This window comes from Coregonus clupeaformis, chromosome 36 (assembly GCF_020615455.1).
Source record: "Coregonus clupeaformis isolate EN_2021a chromosome 36, ASM2061545v1, whole genome shotgun sequence".
Lineage (NCBI taxonomy): Eukaryota > Metazoa > Chordata > Actinopteri > Salmoniformes > Salmonidae > Coregonus > Coregonus clupeaformis.
Genome location: NC_059227.1, coordinates 9,070,597 through 9,080,846, shown reverse-complemented (window position 1 = coordinate 9,080,846; position 10,250 = coordinate 9,070,597). Strand labels below are relative to the sequence as shown.

Below are 10,250 nucleotides of genomic sequence, written 5' to 3'. Positions count from 1 at the left end.
CTCCAGGTCTGTGGACTGGACGTGGCTGTGGTCATCAGATAGCCTATTTGTATGTTCATATTTTCATTTAAACCTATCTAAATAAAGTCTTAAGCAGAGAAAATCTAAGCATATTGGATGGAATAATGGTCTATTTACTAAACCACTCCTGGAAACAAGGATGTAACGTGAAAATAAAGAGCGGTACACACACACACACACACACACACACACACACACACTCACACACACACACTCATCCCTCACCTCTTCAGACAGGATCAAACACAGGGAGGTCCAGAGGTATCAAATATTGATAATAAAGTCAGGGACTTATACAATAGCCTTAATCCCTCGCCTCGCAGAAAAAACAACCAAATCCCAGCCGGCTGAATTGCATTTATTTTAGGAAAAGGCTTAATCCAAATATATCCCAACCTTGTCATTTGCTTTTATTCATTACATAAAAGCCACAGCTGTGCTGTGTGTTGTGTTTACTCTTCTTCCCCTGCTGTCTGTCTGTCTGTCTGTCTGTCTTTCTGTCTGTCTTTCTGTCTTTCTCTGTGCTGCTCAGGAGAGGAGAGAAAAAACAGTTAACATTCTGACAGTCTGGCTTTGCTTCTATTTATAGTTCCTGGTGTTAAATCCCGGCTGGGCAGGACTATGCAGGGATAGCTGAGGATGGACAGATGCTATAAAATACTAAGATGTCCATGAGTGAAATTTAATTAAATCTGCCATACTCTGCTGACTGGTGTTACAAATTCCATGCCTGACAGTTAGAAACATTTAGCATTGGGAGCTCTAACAACCCAATTTGCTGTTCTACTGTATCTATGTCATTGCTTCCACTACCTGTCATGGTATTCCAGGCACTTCCTCCATCACCTGACCTGTTTCTGCTGGAGATGTGTAATAATCCCTACCAGAAAACTGTTCTGTGGGTCACTCTCAAACTCCATAGCGGAGGAATGGACCTAATCCCATATAAATAGTCCCTAATCCAGGAGAAATTTGCCTTAATCCTGCACCGTCCGGCCACTCTGCTCTGCTCTCTCTCTTCAATGACATTTCAGAGAGGATGCCCTGGCGCGTTGAGACACTTCCCCTCTGCTGGCGCTCTCCAGTAACTAAGGAAATGCTCTTGATTTCCCAGAGTGCACCAGGCCCTTACACATACTCCCCTCCTTCATTTAGAAAATAACTGTGAGTGTGTTTTGGGTTGAAGATGGGAATGGATGGAGCATAACCTATGTCAGAGATATGGAGGGGGTGGAGAGAGAAGAGGTGGGGGCACCACATTGGACAGTGGTCTGTATCAGTTTATTGATTGGAGGGAGGGGGGATTAAGAAAGAAGGAATGGCCAGGACACGTGAGCTAACCACACAATGGTTTCCACTGTTGCCCCTAGTGGACACACAGATACTGCACTCTCTGTTTCATAACAGGTATAAACTGATGGAGGATATACTCCCATAGAAAACAGAACAATGTATCTGCAATTAATCCTATAAGTAGATAAACTGCTGATGAAGCTCAACACGAAATACAATCAACCACCACAATCATAAATAATTCACACATTAACTAGTGTGGCTTCAGTCTCAATGTCATTTAGAGAGTCACCCAGGGAGCGGTAGGTAGCCCAGTGGCTAAGGAGTTGAACCTGTAGCCGAAAGGTCACCAGTTCAAATCCCAGGCCGGGCGCTGTAAAAGGGGGGAAATTGATTGGCAACTGGAGGGCTGCTGAGTTCATATCCTAACCAAAAAACTCCCCTACCGTTGGGCCCTTGAGCAAGGCCCTTAACCCCATACCATGCTCTCCATCCAGCTTGACCCTGTGCTCCTCTCAACTGTGTGTCTGAAGAGAGAAGACACATTTCCGTTGTTCGCTGTAACTATGGACAATAAAGTTGTATTGTATTTTACCCCTCTTCTCCTGTCACACAGACCATATTGCTCTGTAGCTGAAACGGCCCTCGCTGTCTAATGAGGAGCTGTTCTTTAATACTGGCTATGTGAATAGTGTCTTTGACCTGTGAATGGTAGATTCAGTTTGGTTGACCTGACCAGGTTGATGCATGCTCCAATGTCTCTTTTCTCCTTTTATTCTGTTCTCTTTCTATTTATTTAATTTTCTCCTTCTCTTCACCTCCCCTTCTCCACCTTTTTTCTTCCCCCTCTCCCTCTCCTCCCTCTCCTCCCTGCAGTGTGTGCTGCTGAGCTGAGTCCATTGGCATCAACATGAGTCTTTCATCAGCCCTCTCATTAATCAAGTCATCACTCTGCAGTCTTCTCTCTCTCTTTCACTCCCTCATCTCTCTCTCTTCCCTCTCTCTTATGCTCGCTTGCTTTTCCCCTTTCTATCCCTCTCTCCCTTTGACTCACTGTTTCATTTCCATTCCCTCTTTGCCTTTCTCACTTTCCTCCAACTCGCTCTCTCTCTGTCTCTCTCTCTCTCTCTCTCTCTCTCTATCTGTCTCTCTCTCTCTGTGTCTCTCGCTCTCTGTCTCTCTCTCTCTTTGTCTCTCTCTCTCTCTCGCTCTCTGTCTCTCGCTCTCTCTTTCTCTTTCTCGCTCTCTCTCTCTCTCTCTCTCTCCCTCTCTCTCTCTCTCGCTCTCTCTGCAGAGCCTGTAGTCTGAAACTTATGAGCTACATTTTAAACAGTGATATGCCCATGCAAACACTGGCACCCTCATGAGCTAGTTTTAGCTTTGCCTGTGAGTGCACTGCCTCTTTGACGTCATAGCTGAGATTGCTCAGTTGTCTGTGAGGAGAGAGAGAGCTGGCTTGAGCTGGTGTGAGACGCCTCACCATGTCCTAGTATTAGCATCACAAAATAAGTTCTGCAGCCGCTCCTCTCCCCCTCTGAGAGATGTAGCCTAGCTATTTCCTCCTGTGGTGGCCCTAACTGCAGATGTAGCCCCTGTGTATTGTAGCATAAGGCACCACTGTCTGATTCAATTTGAGATTGACTGACTGGGAGGAAATAGGAGCCATCTGGCCACCTGCTTTTCCTTTAGATGGAGATGCTGATACGACTAGGTCCTGTGTGTCACACAGTGCGCTTTGAAGACAGCTGCAGCTTTGTTCTTGTGTCCAGGGATGGAATCAGTAATGTAGAGATGCATCTATGGCTGTCACGCTTGGAGTGGACATTAGGCGGGATCTTAAAGGCGTCAAACATGCTTCAGTTCGGCTGGCGGCTAGCCGAAGTTAGGCGAACCGAATGTGTGGTCGCATACTCCCTTAAAAGACCATCGCTTGAAAAACTAGAAAAAAGCAGCAATAGTACTGTTTGGCCATGTACTGTAGCCAGTATATATTAGAGAGTTTTTTTTCGCAAATGTACATATAACTAAGCTGTTTGGTGCATTATTTCTCAAATATATTTTTTTCATGAAAACGAGTCGTCTCTTGTTGAATAACAGACTTTATTGAAGAATCCCTACAGTTGACCAATCACGGACGAAGGGGTGTACAGTGGGGAAAAAAAGTATTTAGTCAGCCACCAATTGTGCAAGTTCTCCCACTTAAAAAGATGAGAGAGGCCTGTAATTTTCATCATAGGTACACGTCAACTATGACAGACAAAATTAGGAAAAAAAATCCAGAAAATCACATTGTAGGATTTTTAATGAATTTATTTGCAAATTATGGTGGAAAATAAGTATTTGGTCAATAACAAAAGTTTCTCAATACTTTGTTATATACCCTTTGTTGGCAATGACACAGGTCAAACGTTTTCTGTAAGTCTTCACAAGGTTTTCACACACTGTTGCTGGTATTTTGGCACATTCCTCCATGCAGATCTCCTCTAGAGCAGTGATGTTTTGGGGCTGTCGCTGGGCAACACAGACTTTCAACTCCCTCCAAAGATTTTCTATGGGGTTGAGATCTGGAGACTCCAGGACCTTGAAATGCTTCTTACGAAGCCACTCCTTCGTTGCCCGGGCGGTGTGTTTGGGATCATTGTCATGCTGAAAGACCCAGCCACGTTTCATCTTCAATGCCCTTGCTGATGGAAGGAGGTTTTCACTCAAAATCTCACGATACATGGCCCCATTCATTCTTTCCTTTACACGGATCAGTCGTCCTGGTCCCTTTGCAGAAAAACAGCCCCAAAGTATGATGTTTTCACTCCCATGCTTCACAGTAGGTATGGTGTTCTTTGGATGCAACTCAGCATTCTTTGTCCTCCAAACATGACGAGTTGAGTTTTTACCAAAAAGTTATATTTTGGTTTCATCTGACCATATGACATTCTCCCAATCCTCTTCTGGATGCACTCTAGCAAACTTCAGACGGGCCTGGACATGTACTGGCTTAAGCAGGGGGACACGTCTAGCACTGCAGGATTTGAGTCCCTGGCGGCGTAGTGTGTTACTGATGGTAGGCTTTGTTACTTTGGTCCCAGCTCTCTGCAGGTCATTCACTAGGTCCCCCCGTGTGGTTCTGGGATTTTTGCTCACCGTTCTTGTGATCATTTTGACCCCCACGGGGTGAGATCTTGCGTGGAGCCCCAGATCGAGGGAGATTATCAGTGGTCTTGTATGTCTTCCATTTCCTAATAATTGCTCCCACAGTTGATTTCTTCAAACCAAGCTGCTTACCTATTGCAGATTCAGTCTTCCCAGCCTGGTGCAGGTCTACAATTTTGTTTCTGGTGTCCTTTGACAGCTCTTTGGTCTTGGCTATAGTGGAGTTTGGAGTGTGACTGTTTGAGGTTGTGGACAGGTGTCTTTTATACTGATAACAAGTTCAAACAGGTGCCATTAATACAGGTAACGAGTGGAGGACAGAGGAGCCTCTTAAAGAAGAAGTTACAGGTCTGTGAGAGCCAGAAATCTTGCTTGTTTGTAGGTGACCAAATACTTATTTTCCACCATAATTTGCAAATAAATTCATTAAAAATCCTACAATGTGATTTTCTGGATTTTTTTTCCTAATTTTGTCTGTCATAGTTGACGTGTACCTATGATGAAAATTACAGGCCTCTCTCATCTTTTTAAGTGGGAGAACTTGCACAATTGGTGGCTGACTAAATACTTTTTTTCCCCACTGTATATAGAAAACATTTTGTGTGCCCGACCAGCCGAAAAAACCCTTACCGAAGTCCAAAACGAACAAAAACAAAATGTTGTCACTCTTCCGAACTGTTTCGGCTGGGAAGCATGCGGACGCCTTAATAAAGGCAACTGGTCCCTGTGTCTTCAGTGTCTCCACTTCACAAGGCAGTACAGTATGTGCACTATATACTCCTTTGCATTCGTGTTGGACAACATTGATTCTTTCTTCCGATTTCCCCCTCTTATATTTGCTGGCATCCGATAATTTTCCATTTGGCTCTCGCTTTCCTTCTCCATCAATATCTCACCTTTTGTTTTACCCCCATTTTTCTCTCAGGCTCTCACTTCCCTCAGCAACTGTAGTGTAGATTTAGTCACACCTTTATTTGTTCACCTTATATGAACCTCACCTCACGATGTTGTCATCTCAACCACAGCTCTCTCTCTCTCTCTGCTCTCTCCATCTCTAGTTCCCTCTCCTCTCTCCCCCTTCTCTTTTTCTCTCCATCTCTCTCGAGCTCCCTCTACTCTCTTTCTCTCATTCCTCTCTTTCTATTTCCTCTCTCACTCTCCCTTCATCTCCTCTCTCCTCCCCCTCTCTCCTCTCTCTGCTGACTGTGATGGCAGCATAGCGGTGTGACTGGGTCTGAATTCTCAGTGAGGTGGTGCTTCAGCGGAGGCAGCAGTCTGAGATTAGGGACATTTCCATAACAAACCCCTCACAGATTGGTTCTGGGCCTCCTCACATCAGGTCCTGGTAGCACTACAGTATTTCTGGTGCAGATTGACTTTTACTGGGATGAATCTTGTCCTGGAGGCAGAGCTGAGCGATTTCCACTAGATGGGCCAGTGGCAATATGGCTATATTGTCAAAATTCATGAAAACAGAAATGAGCTTTTTGGACTTAAGGTTAGCAGTGAGGTTAGGGTTAGGTTTAAAATCAAATGTGATGACTTGTGTGACTATGCCAGGTAGTGACAACCCTGCAGAGCTGCCTCCAGGTCATGAGTCATCCCAATAAATGCCAACCTGCATTTTCTTCAGGCATAGCCAGGCCAGCATATGTGTTTAATGTTGACTGTCTATGAGAAGATAGGATGGCTCTCTGTCATTCACCACAACACCTCTTTATTGTTTTAGTCCTCCTGAACACCTGAATAAAACAAACACACAGAATAGAAGCACTGAATACAGGAGGCCGGAATCAGAATCCATCAGATACAATAAAAGGAAAGAAGTGAGTGAATGGAAGACAAAAAAACTACTTGAGCTCAGCTGACAATGGAAGCTCTTTGTCATTTAATTCACCCCCTAAGTTCCATGTTGTTGTTTATGGGATTGCTTGTTTGATTGACCATTCAAATAGCATTTTATTTGCCTTTTTCTTAGTGTGGTTGTGTGTTTCTAGGAATTCTGAGCTTTTCTGTATGCACTTGAAACTGTCATTTTTCTGTATGGTTACGTGCAGTGCATGCACATGTAATGTACATGTATAGACTGTTTATAATGTGGAAGTTGAAACACTCATCTTGAACCTAGAAACAGCTCTGTCTCTCTGTGTTGTCCAAAGACTCCTGTGACAACAGGCACTTCCCAGCAGAGTCTGGGTACAAAGGTCTCTCTCTCTGTGCTGCTGTTCCACTGAACACTCGATTTTCCATTTTCGCCATTAAGGGTTGTCTGTCAATAACTGGTTAGAAGACTGGGTGGGCCGTCTATTGTGACTCTCCTTTATCTAATCAAGGGTTTCCCACTGGCAGACAGGCAGGCCGTTGTGGCTGGGTGATGATGGCTTTGTGTGGCCTTAGATAAGCAGCTAAATGGATGGACTGTGCTTTATTTACAATAGAAAACCTTGGAGAGTAGGAGGCTTTATTGGTTTAAACTGATTGTTTGGTTTCAACTTACCTTATATACAGTTGTGTCCTGATAAGTACACATCGGATAAGTGAACATACATCAGTTTAAGTGCAGTTCTATTGATCAATCTCATTTCACTTCCTTCAAATATCAGGAGTGGACAATATTCCATTAACTCTGCTGTTACTGTCTCTCTCATCTAACTCTGGTCACATTTTTACTCTGTTGACATCAGTGGAGGCTCCTCAGAGGAGGAAGGGGAGGACCATCCTCCTCAGTGAATTTCATACAAATAAAAACTTTGTAAACTTTCATTCATAGGCTAGGTTGTAGCAACCTCATGATGGGTATAGGGAAAATGTGAGTATCACATAGTAGCCTAAACCTATCGCTGTTAGATTGAACTGGGTGAATGGAATATGAATGAGAGTCATCCAATATGCTGTAATAGAAATAAGGCCATGTTCATAAAAAAAAATCTAAATCATCCTCCCTCATCATAAACGGCACTGACCGCCACTGATTGACATGTGGACAAGTGGCTGTTAAACTGCTCTGCTTACACAGAAATGTCTGTCTTTGTGTGTGTTTGTTATCAAGGACCATGTAGTGGTATGTGCAATCAGCCCCAGCCTCTGTCTCAGCCAGTGCAATTAGTCTAAGCGATGTGGTCTTGGTCCGGCTGTGTTGAAGCCCTTACACGCTTTCATTTTCAGCTCAACGACACAAACGGGTCCATGTGAGTCAGGTGGGATTATGTAATAAAATTGTGTTCACCCCTCAAAGTTGCCCCCTGGTCGCCCCTCCATCGGTCTGTGACAGGCTGAGATGGGTCGTTTATCGACACCAAGGAAAACTGGCTCTGTGTGTGTGTGGTCGGGGTGACAGAGGCTGCTTTTCCATTAAGAAAGGACAACATGATCAAATATTATGTTAGCACTGCAGGATCGTTCTGTCAATATACCTGAATAGACAGAGAGGAGAGAGGGAGAGACGGGGGAAAATAGAGAGTAAGAGATAGAGACAGGAAATGAGAAGGCGAGATGGAGTGGAGAGAGGCAAACAAATGCTACCCTCAATGGAGTGTACCTGGTTGGCATTAGTGTGAGTGTATGACTCAACACAGTCATGCAATACCGCCATATAATAAATTGCCTCTTGCCTCAGCATGGCTGGTGTTCTGTGCATCGCATGTATTCCCATACAGATGAGTACTATCCCGATCGATGTGTATTCCATGGAGATAATGTGTTAGCTGTATTCTATGGAGCCTCTGTTGTTTACCCTGGACAAATAGCCGTGTTTGACCACCGGGTAGCTCAGATTCTATGACGAGGAGGAGGCGGCAGACTGGTCAGTGGAAGATGTCATATGAACACAAAAGCACCCCTGTGAAATAATGTCAGCATTAGACCCATGTATTAATCATCAGCATTTCCTCCTTTGATATATCACAAGTAGTTTATACTACAGTAGAATAAGCAATGAGGATGCGGAAATGAATTATAATATGATTATTATATGATTATGAGTGGTTATACTAGTCTTTTAACAATCTTTTTAGAATATTACATTAATTGGTATATGTTCCATTAGCCTCACAAAGCTGTCTGATCCCGCAAGCTTACATGAATGTTGCTGCATGTCAGTGGCGGTCGTTGCCGTTTAAAATGAGGGAGGATGATAATTATTTTAATGAACATGGCCTTACTTCTATTACAGCATATTGGATGACTCATTCATATTCCATTCACCCAGTTCAATGTAACATCGATAGGTTTAGGCTACTACATGATACTCTAATTTTCCCTATACCCATCATGAGGTTGCTACTAACTAGCCTATGAATGAAAGTTTACAACGTAGGTACACAGGTCGAGAGAACTTTGAGTAATTAAGGTGACAGACAGTGACACATTCAATACCGCCTTGCACATTCTTGCCTGCATCTAGCTGATCTAGGGTGTAATCATTAGTCCAACAGTTGCAAACAAGCGTTTCAACAGAATCGGCGCAATGAATACACCCCTGATCATACGCAAACACAGTTCACTTACATAGCAGCCACATAAAAACAGCTCGTTGTATATATAGTTCCTTCTCGCATCTATCTATGCACTCTCCTCCTCTCACCTTTTCCCTTCGCTTGTGGACTTCAGTGCACAACACATCAACTGTCTGTGAACGGGCAAAAAAATATTTCCAGCCAAACTTTCATGACCGCTAACCGCTACACACAGCCTACATCGTTGTCATATCATAGTCAACATAGCTACTAAAATTAACACATTAGTAAACCCACTACAATCATGCAGTACAGTGTACAGTCTGCAGCAAGCAGTTTAGCAGTTACACCGGCGGGCCTTGGTGGCAATAAATTAATAAAACCAAAAGCTTACCTTGACTTGGAAGAGTTCCAGTGTTGGATAGACATAGCCAGCTAGCTAACATAGCATCCCTCTCTGTTTGAGCTGGGTGTTTGAGTAGGCTAAACTAGCTAAGTAAGTGAAAGTGGAAAAAGTATATACTACGAAATATCTCTCGCTCTCTCTGTCTCTCTCGTTTCTCCTTAATTTTGGAAGACTTTAATTTGTTCAAAACTGTTCAACTATTGCCTTTCTCTCTGAGTTAACTACTCACCACATTTCATGCACTGCAGTGCTAGCTAGCTGTAGCTTATGCTTTCAGTACTAGATTCATTCTCTGATCCTTTGATTGGGTGGACAACATGTCAGTTCATGCTGCAAGAGCTCAGATAGGTTGGAGGACGTCCTCCGGAAGTTTACATAATTACTGTGTACATCTATGGAAGGGGGTGAGAATCATGAGCATTGAAGTCAATGTACCCAGAGGAGGACAGAAGCTAACTGTCCTACGGCTACACCATGGTGCTACCCTACAGAGTGCTGCTGAGAGTACTGTAGACCTTCATTGCAACAGTATGTTTTAATCAATTATTTGGTGACGTGAATATATTTATTATAGTCTTATCCCAAACGGATAAACTGTTCACTATTTTTATTTTTCAAGTTCACTGAGGAAGACGGTCCTCCCCTTCCTCCTCTGAGGAGCCTCCACTGCTTCACGTATAGCACAGCGTGAATCAGTCTTGTATTTATGAAGCTAATGTTCCATATTCATACTGCAGAATATTATTTGAATCCTTCCCCAGAGCCAATGTGTCTGAGTGTGTCTTGATTTTAGGGAGCATTGTGTGGAATGCAAATCAATGTTTGATATTGTGTGTGTGTGTGCTGGGGGCAGTGATGTCATAAATGGGGGATGGGAGGGGGGCTAGTGGTCTGATTCCTCTCGGCGTCTCTGCTTCTCCAATCAGCCA

General features: G+C 43.6%; 1 protein-coding gene across 1 annotated transcript in view; it reads left to right on the top strand.

The window, feature by feature from the left end:
• Positions 1 to 10,250, top strand: part of LOC121552659 (calcipressin-2) — a 112,464-nt gene that overhangs the window by 66,983 nt on the left and 35,231 nt on the right. The window lies entirely within an intron of this gene.